The sequence below is a fragment of the Orcinus orca genome, chromosome 14 (genome assembly GCF_937001465.1).
Source record: "Orcinus orca chromosome 14, mOrcOrc1.1, whole genome shotgun sequence".
NCBI lineage: Eukaryota > Metazoa > Chordata > Mammalia > Artiodactyla > Delphinidae > Orcinus > Orcinus orca.
In genome coordinates this window covers 69094972-69121420 of record NC_064572.1, presented here as the reverse complement: position 1 = coordinate 69121420, position 26449 = coordinate 69094972, and the positions used below count along the sequence as shown (strand labels likewise).

At 37.3% G+C, this 26449-nt stretch overlaps 1 long non-coding RNA gene across 1 annotated transcript in view; it reads left to right on the top strand.

Annotated features, from left to right (window-relative positions):
- The window catches only part of LOC125961006 (uncharacterized), an 807507-nt gene extending 794591 nt beyond the window's left edge, over positions 1-12916 (top strand). The window contains exon 3 of the long non-coding RNA XR_007471298.1: positions 12776-12916. This is a non-coding gene — a long non-coding RNA (uncharacterized LOC125961006). The remainder of the gene's footprint in view (positions 1-12775) is intronic.
- The last annotated feature ends 13533 nt before the right edge of the window (positions 12917-26449 follow it).

Genomic DNA, 26449 nt, shown 5'->3' with positions numbered 1-26449 from the left:
ACTGCAGGGTCCTTACGGCCCCCTAGCTCCTGGAGTACCTTTTCTCTAGGGACAAAGTCACATTGGTTGAAATTCCTTTTCTGCTGGAAATATTCTTTATTGGAAGATATCCCCAGAGCAACACTGTCTGGTGCCACAGAAGAGCATCTTAGTTTTAAAAATAGCACCTGCTGAAGTTTTCTTAATCTGCCTGGAAATGATTGTGTGCCATTTGGGCATTTGCCTGCTTGTTTCATCTCTTGTGCACATATTGCCCAACAAAAACATAATTTAATGTTTTCATTTTTCCTTAATTTAAAAATAGCTTCAGCATTTGAGAGCCAATAGAAATAATAATTAGTAATAAATAGTGGTTTCAAAATGCTGAAAAATCTGCAAAAGAGACTGTAGTAGATTATAAAATGGTCACAATACTTTGCAATACCTCTGAGTTAAAGATAGGGTTTGAATCCCCAACCCGGTCTGCTGTGCTGTGGTATTTTGACTTGCCTATGGCAAAGGTTACCTTGTGCAGGTTTCTGGCCAAGGCTTCAGGATGCCTTGCAGCTCCAGCTGTTGCTGCTTTTGGATTCCTGCACCCTTGTGTGAAGAAACTGAATTCAACCCTACCTCCCAATTCAACCCTACCCCCCTTTTCCCTTTTGGTAGCCATAACTTTGTTTTCTATGTCCGTGAATCTATTTCTGTTTTGTAAATAGTTCATTAGTATCATTTTTCAAGATTCCACATGTAAGTGATATCATATAATATTTGTCTTTCTCTGTCTGATTTACTTTACTTAGTATGATAACCTCTAGGTCCATCCATGTTGCTGCAAATGGCATTATTTCATTCTTTTTATGGTTGAGTAGTGTGCCATAGTGTGATATATATCACATCTTCTTTATCCATTCATCTGTCAATGGACATTTAGGTTGCTTCCATGTCTTGACTATTGTAAATAATGCTGCTGTGAACATTGGGGTGCCTGTATCTTTTTGAATTAGAGTTTTATCCAGATATATGCCCAAGAGTGGGATTGCTGGATCATATGGTAGCTCTGTTTTTAGTTTGTTAAGGACCCTCTATACTGTTATCCATAGTGGCTGTACCAATTTACATTCCCGCCAACAGTGTTGCAGGGTTCCCTTTTCTCCACACTCTCTCCAGCATTTGTTATTTGTAGACTTTTTGATGATGGCCATTCTAACCAGTATGAGGTGATACTTCATTGTAGTTTTGATTTGCATTTCTCTAATAATTAGTGATGTTGAGCATTTTTTCATGTGCCTGTTGACCATTCGTATGTCATCTTTGGAGAAATGTCTATTTAGGTCTTCTGCCTATTTTTTGATTGAGTTTATACTGAATTGTATGGGCTGTTTGTATATTTTGTAAATTAATCCATTGTCAGTAGCATTGTTGCAAATATTTTCTCCCATTCCACAGGTTGTCTTTTCATTGTGTTTATGGGTTCCTTTGCTATGCAAAAGTTTTTAAGTTTAATTAGGTCAAATTTGTTTGTTTTTATTTACATTACTCTAGGAGACAGGTCCAAAAAGATCTTGCTGCAATTTATGTCAGAGCGTTCTGCCTATGTCTTCCTCTAGGAGTTTGATAGTATCCAGTCTTACATTTAGGTGTTTAATCCATTTTTAGTTTATTTTTGTATATAGTATTAGAGAATGTCCTAATTTCATTTTTTTGCATATAGCTGCCCAGTTTTCCCAGCACTTATTGAGAAGACTGTCTTTTCTTCATTGTATATTCTTGCCTCCTTTGTAGTACTTTAATTAACCATAAGTGCATAGGTTTATTTCTGGGCTTTCTATCCTCTTCCATTGATCTTTGTGTCTGTTTTTGTGTCAGTACCATACTGCTTTGATTACTGTAGCTTTTTAGTATAATCTGAAGTCAGGGAGCCTCATTCCTCCAGCTCCGTTCTTCTTTCTCAATATTGTTTTGGCTATTTAGGGACTTTTGTGTTTCTACACAAATTTAAAAATTTTTTGTTTCACTTCTGTGAAAAATGCCATTGGTAGTTTGATGGGGATTTCATTGAATCTGTAGATTGCCTTGGGTAGTATGGCCATTTTAACAATATTGATTCTTCTAATCCAAGAACATGGTATATCTTTCCATCTGTTTGTGTCATCTTCAACTTCTTTCATCAGTGTCTTATAGTTTTCAGAGTACAGCTCTTTTGCCTCCTTGCATAGGTTTATTCCGAGGTATTTTATTCGTTTTGATGAAATGGTAAATGTGATTGTTTTCTTAGACTACAAACTTATAGTAAGTCCAGCTGAAATCAACCAGAGAACTCCCAACTGACTCCCATTATTGTGAGCTAAAAAAAGGTCGTTGTTTTAAGCTAGCAAATTTTAGTATAGTTGGTTACATAGCAAAAAATAACTGATTCAGAAATTACTTCATAAAAATGAGGTAATGTGGTAACAAACTTAGATCATGTGCCTGTTTTTAATTCTTCTTCTAGAATGCAAACTTATCAAAGCAGTAAGCTCATCTTTCTTGCTTGTGGCTGTATGGTCAGTAACTAGAACAATACATGAGGAAGAGTTAATGAATTCAATTTAGTGGCAAATACTTTCAGTGTGACACTGTCTTAATTTTATAAGATTCTGTCCTCCCTTTAAACTCTAAGAAAACTTCTATCAAGGAGTAACCTTGGTCAAGATCAAACCAGAAGATCTCACTCATGGGTGTAGTTTGAATTTTCCTCTCATCCTGAAATACAACATCACACAAAGAATGGTAGAAGCAGTCAGTCAGTCTCTCTCTCTCTCTCTCTCGCTCTCTCTCTCTCGCTCTCTCTCTCTCTCTTCCCATCCCTCCTCTTTGTCTATAAAGTAGAATTTAACATACAACATGCCTTGCCCCAGTAGTCCAATAGTTAATCAGCCACAGGCCACTGGTTACAGCTGGTTTTAGAGTTAGGTTGCTGTCAACCATAATATCTAAAGATGCTTGTCTTTGGAGAAAATAGCTTTCCCTAAGACGAGACTGTGATAGTGATATAAGAGACACAGCTCTCAGTTGTGGTTTAAAATAACTCTGTTTGCAGACAAGAATAATATCATGCCCACTTCAGGGGATAAACTTCTCTTGACTGGACTGCGGTTTGGGAGAAGAGAAGAGCTAGGGATTATATTTCCCTAATTAGGTATGGAAGACAGCAAAATATTGTCCTGACACATTCACAGAAGGCAACAGCAATCTTATAAATTCTATAAACACAGACAAACCTGAAAAGTTGCAAGCTAACATCAGATGGCTAATGTCAATGTGTACTCAGGGCAAACAAATGAACAAACAAAATCGAAAACTATCTACAGTCTCAATCAGTAGGGGAAAGAGTCAAACGTTATAACTTAGATTGTAATAAAATGCTGAATTTCATATTTAATTGTTATTAATTGCAGGGTACAGTTCATTGCTTCATATTATAAATATGTTTATGTAAAAGAAATGAATACATATTTACATATAAGAAAGGAACTACCATGTTTATGTTTTATTTAGTTAATAAATAAATTGATGTGGGGAAATAACTTGACGGGATTAATCAGTTTCCTACAAAACAATTTGAATTTCAAAATGTTACTAGTAATTGGTTAATATACTGATTAGTAAGTGCTACCCCTACACTCCACCCCCTCTAAAAGTGGATCCTTAGATCAGCAGCCACTAGGGAAGAAGGATTTAAAATCAAAACTTATTATTTTACTACTGCAGCAAAGGCATATATAGACAGGTTTAGAAACAGATAATCACTTTTTTAGCCTGTTCCTTTAGCACTCATTTAATGAGTGATGCCATTTAATCATGGTGAGGATGGCAGGAGTGAGGTAGAACAGCTAAGGAAGCAGAATAAGGAAGCTTAACTTAATTCCTCCTTCCCTTTTCTGTGTGTTGTTCAACCCTAGAAACACTAGCTGGCATTTAAGTATAGGTTTTTATATATACACACACATATATATATAAATTCAGTTCTGTAGTTGCACTAGCCACATTTCAAGGGCTTGGTACCCACATGTGAATACTGCTTGCCATTTTAGACAAGAGAAGTATAGAACATTTTCATCATCTCACAAAATTCTATTGACCAGCACTGTTCTAGAGTATGGTTTCATCCTTCTAAAATCCCACTCAAAAACTATATACCATAGCCAAGTATGGGTGCAATTTTGTTTTAGATGAAAAGTTTTATTCATATTATTTTTTAAGTTGAAGTATAGTTGATTTACAATATTGTGTTAGTTTCAGGTGTACAGCAAAGTGATTCAGTTATATATACATTTTTTTCAGATTCTTCTCCATTATAAATTATTACAAGATACTGAATATAGTTCCCCGTGCTAGACAGAAAATCCTTTTTGTTTATCTATTTTATATATAATGGTGTGTATCTGCTAAGCCCATACTCCTAATTTATCCCCGCCACCCCCCACCTTGGGGAATCATAAATTTGTTTTTCATGTCTGTGAGTCTGCTTCTGTTTTGTAAATAAGTTCATTTGTGTTATTAATAGTTTCCAGGTTCCCTCTAAGTTAAAAATGCATGTAGCAAGACTTCTCATTGAATTTAAAGTGTTTGTGCTCATGACGGCTCTTCAAGAAAAAAGTGTAATATATGCATTGATTCCTAAAGTTATTTAGCCTAAGAAACCTATTTTTAAAGTTTTTCACTGGGCTGTTCTTAATAAGAACTCATAGTTCTGTTGGCAACATTCAGTTTGCTTTATCAAAAAGTACCAGCTAGCAATACATAAATTCCAGCAACCCTCCTCAAAAGGCCACAGATTTTCTCTGCACCAAGGAAAGTTGCCCATCCAAGGAAAATTGTGTTTATATTAATGGCAGAGTCTGCATATTCTCTCAAATTCTCTCTTATCCTGTAGATTTAGTAGGTTATTAAAACTAAACTTCATAGCAATAGGCTAGATTTCTTCAGTCATTCTAAAATAAGTAAGGGTAAGGTGAGTCACTAAGATTCACTATTGTGATTTATCAATCACCAAAGCATTTACATTGGTCCTTAAGTCTCATGAAGTAGAGAAAAAGTGATGGAAATTCAAATAACAAGATAGGACTCGTCATTCCCCTTTCAGTAAGCAACTAATGCTCAAGTATTTTAAATGTTTCTCTAACTTATAGAACTGGTAAGTGGTGGAGTTGAGATAGAAGAACAGGGCTTCTGATTCCAAAAAACCTTTTTCCCCGTCTTCAGCCACAGCTCTGACCAATGCAACTGGGCCTTCTTGATGGGAGGAAAAAGAATTTTAGACTCATTCAAATAATAAGAGCTGAAATAGAGCATCCTGTTAAAAAAGAGTGCAATAAGAGGCAAAGAGCAGTCATTGGACCATAGTCCCTGCCTGAGCTGAGAACATGATGTTTGTTCCTTGATTAGGGTTCACTTCTGCCACCTGAGAATCATTCTCTGCAACTCTTGGATCTACCTTCACATCCCCAGTTCCATTCTCTGAATCATTTTTTTTTCTTAATTGCAATTCTCTTAAAATCTTCATGGGGTTCTTCTTAATGTTTTGGTGTTCAGTTTATTAGAAGAAGTCACACCTGCAAATCTTTTCAAGACAGGTTCCTTTCTGCTTGGGCTGAGAGCCAGAATGTGGAAGACAACACTCTTAAGATGCTTAAAAGCCTCTTTATCTTGTTAAGAGGTCTATGAAGCATGGTTTTAAGTTCTTTTGAAATCTTAACAAAAGGCTTTGGTTTTAAACCTTTTAAATGTTATTTATCCTCATGACATTTTTTACTTTGAGAGAGGAATTTGGCTTTTGGATAGGCTGGTAATGAAAAATAGTTTTATTTGTGAATCCAGAAAATCCTGGCTCATTTATATTTCATATAAATGTTGCCTGCAATCAAAATAGTTCTTTGTCTATATTCAAGATCGAAAGATAGATAGATAGATAGATAGATAGATATCCATATCTTATCATCGGTCACTGAAAGAGACCAGATGGCACTGTCAGTGATTTGCCTAGAGATCTTCTTAGCCAAACCACCAGTTCATTATGTACATTTTATATTTTCCATTTTACCCAGGTGACAATGTTTTTGCCAAACTTTCTGCCACCCCGCCACATTACAGGGGTGATTTTTATCCACACTCCAGTACTGATTTCTTCCCTGTCCTTCAAGCCTCCATCATCAGTCTGCCTGAGCTTTTTTCAACTTGTCTACCACCCAGTCCAGTATCATTGCCACATTACATAAAATTTTGTTACAGCAGCACCCCGATTCTAGGTACCAAATTCTATTCCAATAAGCTATTGTTGTGTAACAAACTACTCCAACACATAATTGCTTAAATTGTAAATATTGTAGTTCAGGGCTTTTGGCAAGGCTTGGGCTATGTAATACTTCTATTCTCATAGAATTAATGTAGTCAATGGATTGTATTCATCTGCAGAATGAGTTGTTCTGGAGGGTCGAAAATGGCTTCATTCACATCCTTTGTACCTGGATGTGGATGGCTGGAATTCTGGGCTCACATGGGAATCTCAAGCTAAGCATTTGTATGTTGCTTCCTCATTATGGAGGTTTCAGGTTTGAATTTCTTACTTGCTGGCTCAACACTCTTAGGAGTTTTTTAAGAGACATACATGGAAGCTACAAGGCTTCTAATGACCTAGCATCAGATACCTCAGACTATTACTTCTCCATATACATTTGGTCAAGCAAGTCACTAATACCAGATTCAACAGGATGGCATTAGATTATACCTTCTAGGTAGTAGGAAAAGTAGCAAATTCTTTTTCATCTATCTCTAATCATGAAAGAGTTTTCTTCTAGATGGTTTTTCATAGGAATGTGAAGTGTGGGCTCACACTAGATAAAAATATAAATTGCAGATACCTTTTTGTTCTCCAGAGATTTTTTTCTTCTCTAACCAGTTTTCACTGAAACCTCAGTGTTTCCCCAGCTTTATACATTTGTTCAATAATCAATTAGATCATTTGTTATAAATGACTTAAAATCTGACTAAAACCAGATTTTCAGATACAAAAATTTAAAAAAAATCTTGGTCCAAAGAACAATTTTCCTGACCCAAGTAATGGAAGAGACTATTGTGGCTAGCTTCAGATGATGTTTAAACTAGGGGATCAAAGGATGCCATCAGGTCTCAATTTCTCCATTTTATGACTCTAGATTGAGTCAAGTCTCAGGTCTATGCATGGCAGAAATTCTGTAAGATTTTTTAGGCCTCTGTATTTCCATGTTCAAATCCAGTGGCAAAGAAGCATACATTTTCAGGATTAGTTCTGATTGGACCTGAGCCAACCATTATGGAGAGGATAATATAAACTATGGGCCTAGATCACATGCCTGGGTTTGCATACACTCCTGGAGCAAGGCTGTGTGTGAAGTCATATGGATTTAAAAAGCATGAAAGTAGGACAGGTGCTTCCACAGAAAAAATTGGGTTATTTTTACTAAGGAAATAAACACCTAGATTGGTTCAAGATGGCAGAGTACAAGGACCTGCACTCACTCCCTCTTGCAAGAGGACTGGAATCACAACTAACTGCTGAAGAATCATTGACAGGAAGACACTGGAACTCACCAAAAAAGATACCCCACATCCAAAGAAAAAGGAGAAGCCTCAGTGAGACAGTAGGAGGGGCGCAATCACAATAAAATCAAATCCCATAACCACTGGGTGGGTGACTCACAAACTGGAGAAAAATTATACCACAGAAGTCCACCCTCTGGAGTACAGGTTCTGAGCCCCACGTCAGGCTTCCCAACCTGGGGGTCTGGCAATGGGAGGAGGAATTCCCAGAGAATCAGACTTGGAAGGCTAGAGGGATTTGATTGCAGAACTTCGACAGGACTGGGGGAAACAGAGACTCCACTCTTGGAGGGCACACACATAGTACTGTGTGCATTAGGACCCAGAGGGAAGGAGCAGTGACCCCATAGGAGACTGAACCAGACCTACCGGCTAGTGTTGCAGGGTCTCTTGCAGAGGCAGGGAGTGGCTCTGGCTCACCACAGGGACAAGGATACTGGCAGCAGAAGTTCTGGGAAGTACTCCTTGGCGTGAGCCCTCCCAGAGACTGTCATTAGCCCCACCAAGGAGCCTCTGGGCTCTGGTGCTGGGCTGCTTCAGGCCAAACAACCAAGAGGGAGGGAACTCAGCCCCACCCATCAGCAGACAAATGGATTAAAGTTTTACCGAGCTCTGCTCAACAGAGAAACACCCAACTCTACCCACAACCAGTCCCTCCCATCAGGAAGCTTGAAGAAGCCTCTTAGATAGCCTCATCCACCAGAGGGCAGACAGCAGAAGCAAGAAGAACTACAATCGTGCAGACTCTGGAACGAAAACCACATTCACAGAAAGATAGACAAAATGAAAAGGCAGAGGACTATGTGCCAGATGAAGGAACAAGATAAAACCCCAGAAAAAACAAGTAAATGAAGTGGACATAGGCAACCTTCCAGAAAAAGAATTCAGAATAATGATAGTGAAGATAACCCAGGACCTCGGAAAAAGAATGGAGGCAAAGATCAAGGAGATGCAAGAAGTGTTTAACAAAGACCTAAGAGAATTAAAGAACACCTAGAAGACTTACAGAACAAACAAACAGAGATGAACAATACAATAACTGAAATGAAAAATACACTAGAAGGATTCAGTAGCAGAATAACTGAGGCAGAAGAACGGATAAGTGACCTGGAAGACAGAATGGTGGCATTCACTACCTCAGAACACAATAAAGAAAAAAGAATGAAAAGAAATGAAGACAGACTAAGAGACTTCTGAGACAACATTAAACACAACAATATTCTCATTATAGGGGTCCCAGAAGAAGAGAGAGAGAAAGGACCAGAGAAAATATTTGAAGAGATTATAGTCAAAAACTTCCCTAACATGTGAAAGGAAATAGCCACCCAAGTCCAGGAAGTGCAGAGAGTCCAGGCAGGATAAACCCAAGGAGAAGGACGCTGAGACACATAGTAATCAAATTGACAAAAATTAAACACAAAGAAAAATTATTAAAAGCAACAAGGGAGAAACGACAAATAACATACAAGGGAACTCCCATAAGATTAACAGCTGATTTCTCAGCAGAAACTCTACAAGCCAGAAGGGAGTGGCACGATATATTTGAAGTGATGAAAGGGAAGAAACTACAACCAAGATTACTCTACCCAGCAAGTATCTCATTCAGATTTGACAGAGACATCAAAAGCTTTACAGACAAGCAAAAGTTAACAGAACTTCTCTAAGTGGGAAACACAAGAGAAGAAAAGGACCTACAAAAACAAACCCAAAACAATTCAGAAAATGGGAATAGGAACATACATATTGATAATTACCTGAAATGTGAATGCATTAAATGCTCCAAACAAAAGACATGGGCTTGCTGAATGGATACAAAAACAAGACCCATATATATGCTGTCTGAACGAGACCCACTTCAGACCTAGGGACACATACAGACTGAAAGAGAGGGGATGGAAAAAGATATTCCATGCAAATGGAAATCAAAAGAAAGCTGGAGTAGCAATATTCATATCAGATAAAATGGACTTTAAAATAAAGAATGTTACAAGAGACAAGGAGGACACCACATAATGATCAAGGGATCAGTCCAAGAAGAAGATATAACGATTATAAATATATACACACCCAACATAGGAGCACCTCAATACATAAGGCAAATGATAACAGCCATAAAGAGGAAATCAACAGTAACACAATAATAGTTGGGGATTTTAACACCCCACTTTCACCAATGGACAGATCACTCAGACAGAAAATAAATAAGGAAAGAGAAGCTTTAAATGACACAATAGACCAGATAGATTTAATTGATATTTATAGGACATTCCATCCAAAAACAGCAGAATACACTTTCTTCTCAAGTGCACATGGATCATTCTACAGGACAGATCACATCTTGGGTCACAAATCAAGCCTCAGTAAATTTAAGAAAATTGAAATCATATCAAGCATCTTTTCCAACAACAACACTATGAAATTAGAAATAAATTACATGGAAAAAAACCATAAAATACACAAACACATGGAAGGTAAACAATACCTTACTAAATAACCAAGAGATCACTGAAGAAATCAAAGAGGAAATCAAAGAATACCTAGAGACAAATTACAACGAAAGCACAATGATCCAAAACCTATGGGATGCAGCAAAAGCAGTTCTAAGAGGGAGGTTTATAACAATACAATCCAACCTCAATAAACAAGAAAAATCTCAAATAAACAATCTAACCTTATACCTAAAGCAACTAGAGAAAGAAGAACAAACAAAACCCAAATTTAGTAGAAGGAGAGAAATCATAAATATCAGAGCATAAATAAATGAAATAGAAACAAAGAAAACAATAGCAAAGGTCAATAAGACTAAAATCTGGTTCTTTGAGAAGATAAACAAAATTGATAAGCCTTTAGGCAGACTCATCAAGAAGAAGAGGGAGAGGACTCAAATCAATAAAATTAGAAATGAAAAAGGAGAAGTAACAACGGACACCAGAGAAATACAAAGCATCATAAGAGACTACTACAAGCAACTCTATGCCAATAAAATGGACAATCTGGAAGAAGTGGACAAATTCTTAGAAAGGTTTAACTTTCCAAGACCAAACCAGGAAGAAATAGAAAATATGTACAGACCAATCACAAGCACTGAATTTGAAACTGTGATTAAAAATCTTCCAACAAAAAAAAAATTCCAGGACCAGATGGCTTCACAGCTGAATTCTATCAAACATTTAGAGAAGAGCTAACACCCATCCTTCTCAAACTCTTCCAAAAAATTGCAGAGGAAGGAACACCCCCAAACTCAATCTATGAGGCCCCCATCACCCTGATACCAAAAACAGACAAAGATGTCAAAAATAAGAAAACTACAGACTAACATAACTGATGAAACTAGGTGCAAAAATCCTCAACAAAATACTAGCAAACAGAATCCAACAACACATTAAAAGGATCATACAGCATTATCAAGTGGGGTTTATCCCAGGAATACAAGGATTCTTCAATATATGCAAATCAATCAGTGTGATACACCATATTAACAAATTGAAGAAGAAAAACCACGTGATCCTCTCAATAGATGCAGAGAAAGCTTTTGACAAAATTCAACACACATTTATGGTAAAAACTGTCCAAAAAGTAGGCATAGAGGGAACTTACCTCAACATAATAAAGGCCATATATGACAAACCCACAGTCAACATCGTTCTCAATGGTGAAAATCTGAAACCATTTCCTCTAAGATCAGAAACAAGACAAGGATGCCCACTCTCACCACTGTTATTCAATGTAGTTTGGGAGGTGTTAGCCACAGCGATCAGAGAAGAAAAAGAAATAAAAGGAACCCAAATTGGAAAAGAAGAAGTAAAACTGTCACTGTTTGCAGATGACATGGTACTATACACAGAGAATCCTAAAGATGCTACCAGAAAACTACTAGAGCTAATCAATGAATTTGGTAAAGTAGCAGGATACAAAATTAATGCACAGAAATCTCTGGCATTCCTATACACTAATGATGAAAAATCTGAAAGAGAAATTAAGGAAACACTCCCATTTACCATTGCAAGAAAAATAATAAAATACCTAAGAATAAACCTACCTAAGGAGATAAAAGACCTGTATGCAGAAAACTATAAGACACTGATGAAAGAAATTAAAGATGATACAAACAGATGGAGAGATACACCATGTTCTTGGATTGGAAGAATCAACATTGTGAAAATGACTATACTACCCAAGCAATCTACAGATTCAGTGGAATCCCTATGAAACTACTAGTGACATTATTCACAGACCTAGAACAAAAAATTTCACAATTTGTATGGAAAAACAGAAGACCCCAAATAGCCAAAGCAATCTTAAGAAAGAAAAACAGAGCTGGAGGAATCAGGCTTCCTGACTTCAGACTATACTACAGAGCTACAGTAATCAAGACAGTATGGAACTGGCACAAAAACAGAAATATAGATCAATGGAACAGGATAGAAAGCCCAGAGATAAATCCACACACATATGGTCACCTTATCTTTGATAAAGGAGGCAAGAATATACAATGGAGAAAGGACAGCCTCTTCCATAAGTGATGCTGGGAGAACTGCAGCTACATGTAAAAGAATGAAATTAGAACACCTCCTAACACCATACACAAAAATAAACTCAAAATGGATTAAAGACATAAATGTAAGGCCAGACATTATCAAACTCTTAGAGGAAAACATAGGCAGAACACTATGACATAAATCACAGCAAGATCCTTTTTGACCCACCTCCTAGTGAAATGGAAATAAAAACAAATGGGACCTAATGAAACTTAAAAGGTTTACACAGCAAAGGACATCATAAACCAGACAAAAAGACAACCCTCAAAATGGGAGAAAATATTTGCAAACGAAGCAACTGACAAGGGATTAATCTCCAAAATATATAAGCAGCCCATGCAGCTCAATATCAAAAAAACAAACAACCCAATCCAAAAATGGGCAGATCTAAATAGACATTTCTTCAAAGAAGATATACAGATTGTCAACTAACATATGGAAGGATGCTCAACATCACTAATCATTAGAGAAATGCAAATCAAAACTGCCATGTGGTATCACCTCACACCAGTCATAATGGCTACCATCAAAAAATCTACAAACAATAAATTCTGGAGAGGGTGTGGAGAAAAGGAAACCCTCTTGCACTGTTGGTGGGAATGTGAATTGATGCAACCACTATGAAGAACAGTATGGAGGTTCCTTAAAAAGCTAAAAATAGAACTACCATACGACCCAGCAATCCCACTACTGGGCATATACCCTGAGAAAACCATAATTCAAAAAGAGTCATGTACCCCAATGTTCATTGCAGCACTATTTACAATAGCCAGGACATGGAAGCAACTAAGTGTCCAATCGACAGATGAATGGATAAAGAAGATGTGGTACATATATGTAATGGAATATTACTCAGCCATAAAAAGAAATGAAATTGAGTTATTTGTAGTGGGGTGGATGGACCTAGAGTCTGTCATACACAGTGAAGTAAGTCACAAAGAGAAAAACAAATACCATATGCTAACACATATATAGAATCAAAAAAAAAAAAGTTCTGGTGAACCTAGGGAAAGGACAGGAATAAAGACACAGACGTAGAGAATGGACTTCAGGATATGGGAAGGGGAAGGTTAAACTGGGACGAAGTGAGAGAGTAGCATTTACATGTGTACACTACCAAATGTAAAATTTATAGCTAATGGGAAGCAGCTGCATCACACAGGGTGATCAGCTCAGTGCTTTATGACCACCTAGATGGGTGGGATAGCGAGGGTGGAAGGGAGACGCAAGAGGGAGGGGATACGCGGATATATGTATACATATAGCTGATTCACTTTGTTATACAGCAGAAATTAACACAACATTATAAAGCAATTATACTGCAATAAAGATGTTAAAAAAATTGTATATTACTGCATATATGTCGAATCTATAAAAATGGTACAGCTGAACCGGTTTGCAGTGCAGAAATATATACACAGATGTAGAGAACAAACGTGTGGGCACCAAGCGGGGAAAGCGGAGAGGGGGTGATGGAGGCGGGATGAATTGGGAGGTTGGGATTGACATATATAAACTAATATGTATAAAACAGATAACTAATAAGAACCTGATGTATAAAAAATAGATAAATAAAATTTAAAAGAAAATAAAGACCTGATGCCATGAGGCAGATGCAGTAACTTTATATCACACTTATGCTCTTCATTCACATGAAGAACTGGCCCTCATCATCTCCAGCTATTGAATCCTACCCAAGCTTGCAGATCTGTCTACAATGCCAGTTCTTCTATGAAATCTGCCTTGACTCATTCACACATTCTCTTACCTGCGCTGGATATTCTCCACGATTTAGGTCAAATTAAATGTTAACTTTCTCATCTGGATTTATATAATGAACCTATCTTATAGCTGTTCTTGCACTTGTCTTAGATTCTCCACAATTGTGTACAATTCTTAGGATTAGAAACTGCATTTTAGTCATCTTTGATACTTTTGAAAATCTAGATCAATAACCTATACTTAGCAGATATATTATACAGATTTGTTGAATTAGATGAGCTCAGTGACCCCATGATTGTAAGATAGAATTATGGTTTCATTATATATTTTTAAATTTTATAAAATACTTTTAATTTCTTTTTTCTCTTTTTTCTTTTATTTTCTCCTGTGATTAGTTTAAGGGTATCCTATTTTTATTTTGAAATATGATCAGGTCTAGTCTTAGAAATTGACATGACTTGAACTTAAGAGTTCAGAGTTTCCATGTGGATGAATGAGGAACATCTCATAAATTATAAAGCAGAAACTGTTCCTTGTAACTCTTTCCAACTTGCCACCTTAGCATGGCGATTGTTTTGTGTGGGTATGCCCTGAACAGATATTTAAATCAGGAAGCAGAGAAGAGAGTGGGGAGGGACACATCATTGGACAACAATAACGTTTCTTTGTGCAAATTTTGGCTCCTTAGGGCTGAGGTGTGTTTCATAAACATGGCACAGAAGCTATTGTCACATTTTCCTAGAGAGTTGTGGTACCATTAGAAGAAAACAAAATGAAAAACTAGTCAGTGTCTTCTCATCTGTCATGATTTATTTTTCCTGTTTTATAAATTAAGCACCAGAGTAAAATCCACCCTGACCTCTAATTGATGGGCAGATGAAACTGAATTATAATTTAACTTCCACAGTTTTAAAATGTATTTTATTTCCTAGGGAGAAAATATAGCTCTGAAATTGGTATTTTCTTTTTTTCTTATGAACTGATTGATTAAGACCTTTTCAAATGACATGATTTAATAGATATCCTTTTATTGTTTGTGTTGTGTTTACAGTGAATTTATTCATTAAATATTTATTGAACACATACGATGTGCTAATCATCCTACTGGATAGTGCATTCGTTTCCTATCACTACTGTAACAAATTGCCACAACTTAAAACAGCACATTTTTTTTCTTACACTTCTGGAGGTCAAAAGTCTGAAATGAGTTTTACAGGACTAAAATCAAGGTGTCAACAGAGCTGGCTCTTCTGGAGGCTCCAAGAGAAAATCTGTGTCTTGCCTCTTCCCCTTCTAGAGGCTGCTGGCATTCCTTCATTCATTACTACATTACTCCAGTCTGTCATTTCTGTCATCAGTCTCCTATTACTCACTCTGACCTCCTGCATCCGATTTGTAAGGATTCTTGTGGTTAAATCAGACCCATGTGGATAATCCAGTATAATCTCCGCATCTCAAGATCTTTAACTTAATTACATCTGCAAAATCCATTTTTCCATATAAGGTAACACCCATAGCTTTAGGAAGTCAAACTCTTTTTTGGGGGGGGTGTGAGGGTACTTTTCAATAAGCCACAGATGGAAAAACGGAGATAGCTTGCTTCTTAAGAATGGTATAATCTAGCAAGGGAAAGTAATAATTTAATTACAATGCTTTATACAAATAAACACTAAGAGAAATCCTTGGGAAGTGTGAGGTCAGAAGAGAATATTTATATCCAGCTGAGGGCACAGGAAAGGTTTTCTAAAGGAGATGGGTAAGCTGGAATTTGAAGTATGGGGATATTTGGGGCTGGAATGATGATAACTGACATGTTTTGAATACTTTCTAAGAGAGAGGGCACTTTGGTAAGTGCTTTATGAATCCCTTCATTTGTTATAAGTGTCTCATAAGGTAGGGGCTACTATTATTCCATTATAACAAATGGCTAACAGGAGATAGGGAAAGGTTAAGCTATTTGCCCCAAGTCATACAGTTCATGAGTGGGAAAACTCTGCTGCAGGAGATCCAGGCTGAGGTTAAAGGAACTGTAAGGGCAAGGACATAGGGGCAAATGGAAAGTGGCTTTACTTCCTGCATCACCTACACCCACCACAATGGCCCCATGTCATAGACACACGTCTCAAGACCCTAGTTGGGCAGGGAAGTTGCCTTGTCTAGAGACTGGAGACATGGGAAAACTAATGTATCTCAAACTCTTAGAAAGAGCTCTGCTTTTAGGGGTTTTTTTTCAGTTTAAACAAATAGTATCTTCTAGAAGATATTCATCTTGCATAACAGAATCTTTGTACTGCAGTGTGACTTTAGTTGACAATATTGTATTACATATTTGAAATTTGATTAAGAGGGTAATGTGTTCTCATAAGAAAGGAAGGAAGGAAGGAAGGAAGAGAAAAAGAAAGAAAGAAAGGGAGGAAGGGAGGGAGGAAGGAAGGAAAGAAAGAAAGAAAGAAGAAAGAAAGAAAGAAAGAGGAAGAAAGAAGGAAAGAAAAAGGAAAATGGTGACTATGATGTGATGGATATCTTAATTAGCTTGATTATGGTGATTATTTCACAATGTATATATATATATATATCAAAATCTAATTATATACCTCAAACATATATAATTTTTATTTGTCAATTATAACTCAGTAAAGCTGGGAAAAAGTGACTTCTAACATTGGGTAGGAGAATTCCTGTCTCTGAGCCATGAAGTCTCTAACACGTGGGTCAGAATTGTCCTCATTTTAGAGGGAAGTCCCATACCAGTGCTCCCACTCGATGATGGGAGAACAATCAGAAGAAAACTGACCCAAACACACTGGCTATACCCACAGAGCTATACAGCAATGGAAAGATGGCAACATAACTTGTATCTCTGCAACGATTAAAATTATGATGTGAATCTATAGACATGGAAAGATGCACTATCTTGTTAATTGGAAAAAAATAGGTTATAGTCTCACAGAACTTCAATTCTGTTTAAAAATATGGGTACAATGCATTGGATAAATTCTGAGAGAACAAACAAGGTATTAGCTGTGATTGTATTTGCTTGTTGAGAGTGTAGATGATTTCTATTTTGTTTTCTTTTGGTTTCCTTTGGTTCTTTCCTTACCACACTCTTTTATAACACTGAACACGAATTTTATTCGTAGTAAAAAAAGAAAGTGTTGTCAATAAAGAACTTTTGAAGAGAACTTCATATTCCTATTCCCCTCTGTGTCACCCCACATGTTGCAAATATTTTATAGGATTATCTCTGGGATGTCCCTGAGGCCTCAAGAAAACAAAGGTTCTAGAGCAGAGAAACATGAATATGAAAATGCTTGAGAAAAAAAGTAGGTTTTGCTGCTTTTCCCCCAATGACTTTTTTCTCAGTGGGATGACTACAACAACAAAGTAGGAAGAAAAATAATACAATTATACTTAATTATTTCCAGTGGCTGTTGGCTATTTTAGCCCTCATTTATGAATATTATTAGCAGGCATATCGAATCTTGTGTTGTAACCTATATAAAACAGGTTTTTTGTTCACTTGCTTATTTTGTTTTTATTCCTTGTTTGCTTACTTTCCTTTTCCTTGGCAAGTACTACCAGAGTAATAGATTAAATTACTGTTAAGCCTATTATATGAGATATTATTTTAGCAGTGCCTATAAGACAATAATAAAGAGAAAATTCAATAGTATTGGCATGATAAAGTGAAAACTACTAATAAGGAGAAAGAGTTCATCATAGTCATTAGATTCGAGTGTTGGAAAGAAGCTCGGTATGTTAGAGGTTGGCAAAATTGCATTACAAAGTCATTTAATTTCTATATGGATTTTTTTTAGTGAGTAATTAGTATAAATAGTTCTGACTGGTTTTAAAAACCATGGATACTGACAAAAATAAAGGAGTAGATAATGGGAAGCAGATGGATCATTTAATTTATTTCTCAATTACAGTTGACACATCAGGCATAGAAATCTGCAAGTCATCTATTTCTTTATGGTCCATTTTGCAGCTGTGTTTATTGTCATAACAAATAAATACATTATCTCATTAGTGGAACACTGAATATTCTTTATTCCAAAAAACACATCCACATACAATGCTTCTTCTCCAAAGAGAGCACAAAATAGGGAGAATATTTGTCTGACTGAATGCAGCAGAAGAGTATGGCCCGTGTGGAGTGAAGGCTTTAGAAAATAAGATGTGGTCACAGCAGAGTGTAACCTGTTATCTTTCAGATATGATCTACTAGTCATTGGGACAGTTTCCTTCTCAGAGAGCCATACTATCAAGTAGAGTCACACTTGTAAATCTTTATGCTTTTCCTAGTTAATGTGTGTTGCATCTGAGATGCAGATGGATAATAAACTTTATTGCAGTCCATTTTAGGATCTCTTTTCAACTAGAAGTGCCAGAAAGACCGGAGGAAATATCAGAGCCTACCTCTGGTGCTGTATTTAAAGCTGTAAAAGCAACACACATTGGATTAGGAACAAATAGATGCTTTATTCTCAAGTGAACAGATGGATTGTTACATTCTAACAGCTTCTGCATTAGAGGAGTGCAGCTGGTGGTGGGGTTGTGTTTGGGGTGGTTGCTAAAGATTGGGTCTAAGGATCAAAAAGTATATAGATTTTGATTACTTACTATTTTTTCACTTTGGATTAGGAACTCATCTGGTCTATGAGTATTCAGTGTTGGTAAGGATTATAGAAATGGAAGTGCTATTATTGAAAATGTACTCCTTGGCTTTATTTGAACCTATAACCCATTTATTGACCCCATTCATTAATTCTCTTGATTATTATATCCTTTGTTATCTGACCAAATGGGCCACCTTTATTCAATAGTTGTATGCATTAAAAATCCATGCAAAACAAATCTTAGGAATATTACATTTAGTGTACATATTCATAGAGATCTGTATACAAATCTCAGTTTTTCACATTTTACCTTTTTAACCTTAGATTATTGATCTAATATCTCTGGACCTCAGTTTCTTAATCTGAAACATAGGGGTGATAAGAGTACCTATTTCATTGGATTGTGACATTATATAATTCCTGTGAAAGATAAGAAAAATGCCTAGAACAGAGTAGGTGCTAAAATTACTGTTTTAATATAAGATTTATGACTACATTATTACATGTTCATATCACATATTGTTATAATCTTTAATATATAATGAAAAACATAAAATACTCCACTAAAGAGGAGAAATTTATTACATGTGTTATGTATCAGCTTCCTCAGGATGTAAGTTTGGAGATTTGAGTTGGATATATTCTTAAAGCAGTATAGCAGTTTAGGATATAGAAAAATGACTCATGTTCTAATAGTGCATGCTAACCCAGTAAGACATAACTTCAAATACTTTGTATCTCCATATAATGCTAAGGTACAAGCATAATGTACAAACCCTTAAGCTTCAGAAGGATTGCTAGTGATTAGACTAGTGTTGAGACTTTGGTCTGATGATAGATTTGATGCCATTCAAGAGGTAAAAGTCAATCTAGGAAAAGTGGTTTGGATGCCAGCATAATAGAATAGCTGGTGCCTTTTTTTACTATATTTTCTAAGACTCACAGATTACCATGAATGGAAAGATCCTCACTAATACACCTATCTCACACACACACACACACACACACACACACACACACACACACGCGCACACATACACACATCCAGGATTTTGGGGTCTGTGCATTTCTGGAGATCTGGTGATGCTTGGCTATAGTGTTCTCATCCCAGAATACTTCCTGGTGGCATATGTATCTCATGGTGAGTCTATAACAGAGAGAAAGGTTGATGAGAGAAGAGAAGGAGAAATTAGCAGAAGAGAGAGGGTTGGGTCTGACTCTGAGTTGCAGGGTGCTAAAAAGGACTTCAGGAGGAAAAATATCTCATGAATACTAACAAATCAGTTACTATATGGCTTGCAATGTGATTGATGCCTTCTTCATGACCTCTAAGTCTTTTTTTTTTCCTTAATAACCTCTAAGCCTTCAGTGAAGTAAAAGTTAGTGAATTAAGTGTGTGGTTATGGCACTGATGGGGAAAGCATTGAAAGATTAAGTGTTACATCTGGATTAGGCAATACAAGAAGCAAATAAGTATACCAGCTCCAAGAAGCAGAAAAGGTCAAGGAAACTGAGGCCCAAATGAAATTCACAGAAATATTTTGGGGAGGTGTGGACTCCCACAAGCCATGGAATTGTGTGTATCCTAAACTTCAAGCAATTTTGTCAAGATCTTTAGGGTCAGAAGCTCCAGCAACCATCTGAATTACAGTTATAATTTACAAGGCATTTACCACTGAGAGCTTGTCCCCTAGATATGCCACGTGAGTAAAAGCATAGGCTCTCTAGACAGTGATGGGGAGGAAGGATGGCCACTGCAGCTACTGCCTTTAAGGAGTCATCTTCACAGAGGATGTTTTTATCTTTCACCAAATAATGAGCAAAGAGAATGCAGTTCATTCCAATTTTTCTCAGAAGTACAGTCTGTAAAACTCTGGGCTGTCTCTCTTTGTGAAGCTCAATTTTCCTGAGTTTACAGCTCAACTTACTCATGAGCAAGCTCAGATAATCACTTTCTTGATCCCTGCCTAGTGGGGGTGTTGCGCGAATAATGGTGACAGCTAAAGACAAGCAGTCCTGGGGAACAATTGTGAGAAAGCAGGGGTGGTTGGCAGTGGTTTTCCGGAGTGTGAAAGGATGTGTGGGTTCCTTTAAGATGCCAATTCCATGAGTCTCAGTAGGCAGAAGTTGGAAGGATAAATGGGGAAACAGAGTGGTTTTAATTTCAGACTTAGGTCACAATTGCAGTAGAAAATAAGTGACAGGTGGTGGCTGCTTCCATACAGTGATTTTAAACTCATTTAAAAATTATATAACTTGGCCATCAAGTGGCAAAAAATTAAGGCTGGAACAGACTACTTCCAGTTTTTAGTCCAGTGTTGCTTCTTCCACACATCACCTCTGTCTCAAGTTAGAGCAAGGATTAGACTTGAATGTGTGCATATTTAAAAGCAAAAATCTTGGAGAGAGTATTAGAAGTATCTGGCAGAGTAGTGCATAGACGTGCCTGCATTTTAGAACTTCACACAAATGATCGTTTCATCCCAGCAAAGTGCACACAAAATTTATAATTTCTTTCTAGAAATGGATCCTGAGTCCTGTGGTAATTAAGCTTTGGAACCAAAATAGAAAACTTCTGTTCAAAATAGAACTTTCGGGCTTCCCTGGTGGCGCAGTGGTTGAGAGTCCACCTGCCGATGCAGGGGACACGGGTTTGTGCCCCGGTCCGGGAAGATCCCACATGCCGCGGAGCGGCTGGGCCTGTGAGCTATGGCCGCTGAGCCTGCGCGTCCGGAGCCTGTGCTCCGCAATGGGAGAGGCCACAACAGTGAGAGGCCCGCGTACCGCAAAAATAAATAAATAAATAAATTAAAAATATAACTTTCTGTTCACTACCATGGTTATACACCTATTCATTTGTTCTGTCTAAATCAATTAGTTCAAGTAATCTTTTGGATACTGTTAGTTATGGATTTTATTAGACTGTACATAACAGAAATCCTATTATAATGGCTTAGCCAAATGGAGATTATTGATGCTCATCATGTAACAGGAATTCAGGGTTGGGTTACCCTGGGCTTCTGCAGCTGCTTTAGAAACCAGGGTCCTTCTATTTTCCTGTACTTTCACCTGTCGCTTTCTTTCTCAACTTGCAAAAAGCCTTCTCCTCCTCTTGCCTCAGTCAGTGTTCCAGGTAGAAGAAAAGAAAGAAGTAACAAGAAACGGTAATGCTTGCATTAGAAAAACAAAATCTTTCCAGAAATTACCAGTAGATGTTTGCTTACACTTCCTTGGAAACTACTATATCATTTGCCCTCTCTTACATTCAAGAAAAACTGGGAAATTTAATATTTTAGTTAGGCACATCACTAACCAAAAAAGTTTATATAAAAGAATAAAAGTAGAAGGGATATCAGGAAGGCAATGAGCCATGTCTGTTCCTATGATGGTCACATTCAGGTGAGCTTCGGCTGTGGAGGAATCTAAACCATGAAGCAAATGTTATTAATTCATTAATATACTCATTTAGTTGTTAAGCAAATGTTGAGTGTGTTATTATAATAATGGAGCTGATGGTACAAAGATTAGATACAATTCATCCTTTGAAGCATATAATGGTCCAGTGAGGGAAACAGACCCCTGAATGATCGCACTGCAATGCGGTCCCTGCTGTGAGAGGAGAACCACAGTGCAGCCAAGGAAGCACAAGGCAAGGGTAGCTGAGCCCCCAGGAAGACAGTGAGTGAAAACTTTCCAGATGAGGTGCTCTCTAAAGAAACACTTAACTTTACATTTCAAAGGGACGGTGTTGAACGTCATGTCAATTAAGAGGTAGAAAATTTCAGAGCAGATATGCTACATATTAACTATGTGATCTCGGTCAAATTGCTTAATCTTTCTGATCATCAGTTTTATGAAGATCATAGGGCTAATAGAAAGATTAGATGAGCTAATAGGAAATAAAATTAACTTGCACTGGTAACTACTAAATCAGTGTTGATTGAACACAAGAGTGAGTGCAGATTCTACCACAATCTCCAATTCATAGCTAAGGACAATACGGTTCCGAAAAGTTGTGTACCTTTTTAACAGTCTCACAACAAACAGGCAAAAGAGCTGAGGCCCCTAACCCAAAAAATTTGACTCTAAAACTCACCTGCTCCACACCTTCCTCACCTCCACCTTGGCATTAAAAAACATCCAAAAGCATAATACAGATTATACTATGGATTGCATTTATGCAACGACCATGAAGAAAATGTGTTGGTTCTGTGAAGTCATCAAGTTAAGGCATTCTGGCCTTTCTCTCCCATCACTTTACATCTAAGCGGCCTGATTCAAATAACAGTAATAGAATATAGTTCCTTTGTTGAAAGCACTGTAAAAGACACAAAGAATGCATTACGTATGATAGCATATGTAACAGAACTCTTTAATGGAACTTTGATTTATATGTGAAAGTGTTCTTGCTTTCTGTGAATGTCTAGTGTATTTATACATATTAGCTCTTCTTTCCTCAAGAGCTTTCAAAAAATGCTTGAAGTAGTGTTTAATGAAATGTACAAATAGCAGGGCGTAACTCACTAACCCCAAATTCCAAAACAACAACAAAGCTCAAATAAACCTAAATATAACCACCAAAGGAAAGAGAAGAATTAAGAAATGAGTAATAATGACAAGGATGAAATCAGAAGATCTATATTTAAGAACTGTTAAGTTCATGAGATATAAAACTCGGTAATAATCTTCCTGAGAACCAAAGGAAAACTGAAATAGGATGTATGACAGAGTTCTTATTGCATGATAAAAAGAAGTGCTTCTTCCTACATAATACAAGGAATGGAAGCCAAATTTTAATTTGTTTTTGAACAATTTTGAAATCACAGGAGTTTGTCATTTGACTCTTTATGAAAGAGGCACTTAATAGCCTAATTTATAAGATTGTTAGGTTCTGAGTATTTTATTTTACTTTATTTATTTTTTTGCGGTACGCGGGCCCCTCACTGTTGTGGCCTCTCCCGCTGCGGAGCACAAGCTCCGGAAGCACAGGCTCATCGGCCATGGCCCAAGGGCCCAGTCGCTCCGCGGCACGTGGGATCCTCACGGACTGGGGCACGAACCCGTGTCCCCTGCATCGGCAGGCAGACTCTCAACCACTGCGCCACCAGGGAAGGCCTCTGAGTATTTTAAAATACAGATGACCTATTTATCAATTTTCTCAAAGAACTATTTTAAAATAGGTAATATGTCCATAGACGTGCCTAAGACCTAAAGTGGTTTGATGCTAAGATACAGAGTAGACAGGGAGGTTCTTTTTTTTTTTTTTTTTTTTTTTTGTGGTACGCGGGCCTCTCAGTGTTGTGGCCTCTCCCGTTGCGGAGCACAGGCTTCGGACGCGCAGGCTCAGCGGCCATGGCTCATGGGCCCAGCCACTCCGCGGCATGTGAGATCTTCCCAGACCGGGGCACGAACCCGTGTCCCCTGCATCGGCAGGCAGACCCTCAACCACTGCGCCACCAGGGAAGCCCAGACAGGGAGCTTTTTGAGGAGCACATGTGTTCTGTTGCTCTGGACAAGTAGGGATCTGTGTAACTGGGTTAATTCTGTAACATCAACTAGGCTCTAACACTAGTTGAAACTTTGCAGACAGCTGTCTGCAGAGAATAAACCAATTACATCTCGGAGAAAGGGTCTGGACCCTTCAGCCTTGCTTTTAATTGGCATAATATTGTTTCCAAACATCTTTTCCCAATGTCCTCTAAGTATTTGAGAAACAAATCTTGTTTTATGCTAATTTCAGTGACAAAGCAAGAAGAGAAATACAGATACCTCTGATATATAATCAGTTCAGAATTGTTTTCAAATGGTACTTAATTTTACTCTTTTCATCTGCACATTCCTATCATTTTAAAGTTCATTTTATTAATTTTATTCTAATCTGTACGTGGGTGACTGCCAAGTGCAATGTCTCCAAGGGAGAATTATTTTATAGGAAGAAAACCAGAGAATGCTGAGATGTGTTTGTAAGTATACAGCTTCTGTGTTTTCTTAATGAAGCATTGGAATATCATACCAATAAAACAGAAATGGAAATGGAATCCTTTTTTGTGTGCGTAATTGGAGAAATGGATATAGGAGGGACTTGGAAGGGATCACATTTGTCAATCAATGGCTGGGAGGAGTAGTTAAAGTCCATGCATTTGTTAAAATCACTGAACAAAAATCTCAGCTTCATATGAATAGACATAGTATTTTTCCTATTTCATTTTTAATATATTTATGAGGGAAAAATTTCACTTCATCACTGACAGTTCCATCAGAGCACTTTGACTTAAAATTGGCATGCAAGTGCCTGGTAAATTGTTCCGCAGATTCATCACTATTCAGAGCAGAGGGATATTCTCAAGGGAAACAGAGCAGAATCACTGACCTGCACCTTATTAAACCCACATAATCCAGAGCTAGAAACTGCCTTGAAATGGAAGATCAGGTGAGGAGGGTGGGGAGAGGGTATATTCTTTGCCGTTGATGTGGAAGTTATGACCCAGGGGCAAACCTTGGCTCTGTTTTTGGTTTCTACTTGTCCAGATCTGCCCCTCAGCCTCTTGTCAGCTCTACGTCTTACCCAAAAGTTTCTCTAACTCTATTTCAATTTTATAATAATGAATTATAGTCTCCTGAAGAATAAATTCTTGTTGTTTCATACCCATACCATTCCTTCTTTCACTACTGTACACATAGATCGAACAAGCAGATAGCTAGTCATACCAGTTACAGTAAATTCAGATTATACTACTCATATAAACTCAGCTCATATAAACTCAGGCAATCTCCACTACATTTATTTGAATGTGGCTATACCATATTGCATCTCCATCAGTTTTTAACATCCTGAGTGGAACCAGAACTCTATATAATGCTCATAAGCTTATTCTATGAGATATTTAAGGTTTTTACATGTAACAACCATTCAAATGTCGATCAAGAAATACTAATGGTCTCTTCTAAGAGAAAGACATAGTGTTAATCTCCAAAAGACTTAAAAATAGCATCTCTGTCATCATGGAGCTTGCAGAATACAAGGGGTAACAGGACAGTCATAACAAACTAGTTCAACTAGATGGGGCATTAGGAAGTAAGAGCTCACAGTACCTATTCAAATACTGATTCAATCAACATGAATGATTACCCTGACCTGGCCGCTGTGCTAGGTTCTGCAACTACATTAATAAATAAAACCCACAAGTCTTTGCCTTCCTTAAACTGCCAGTGTAATGAAGGGACAAACATTAAATAAGCAATCAAAAATCATGCAGTATCAAATTATTTTGAAGGAATAGTCCAGACTACTATAAAAGAGAAAAACACGGAGACTTAATTTATACTGTACTCTCAAGACATCCTCTCTGAGAATGTGGATTTTATTCTGAACAGTGGAAATAAATGAAGCGAGGTGGAGAGAATGGAATTCAAGATACAGTTTGAACACAAGGAAGACGTGATCTTGTTCCATTTAAAAAACAGAAAGAAGACAGCTGTGGCTAGAGTATCCTCCAAAAGATGGTAAATACGGTTAGAATTAAGGAGGTAGGCAGGGGTGTTATGGAAGAGATGGAGCTTCAGTCTTGATGGACTACGATGGAAAGTATTCTTCCTGTGATGGGGTGAACAAGCTTGAGCTGCTTTATCCAACAGTGCTCTGTGGTCCCAACAAATTTCAGCAGTTATCATCCACACTGAAGAATCCAAAGCCCCTTGGAAAAGCACAATGTGAAATAGATTAAATCAAAATATGTCTTGGAGAAGATCAGCTATTTGCTTACAAATCTTCCTTTGCTTCCACAGGAAAGGATGTGGTTTCCGAGGATCCTTTAATGCACAGTTTTCCAGATGATGCACCAAATGACACATTTTGGCATTTGGCCCCTGGCTAATTCATGGATGTTCATTGATAAACTTGGGTTATGGGAAAAGCCTTTTTACAAAAATCCCTCCGTGTCTTCCCCATACTGCATTTCTATCTCTCCC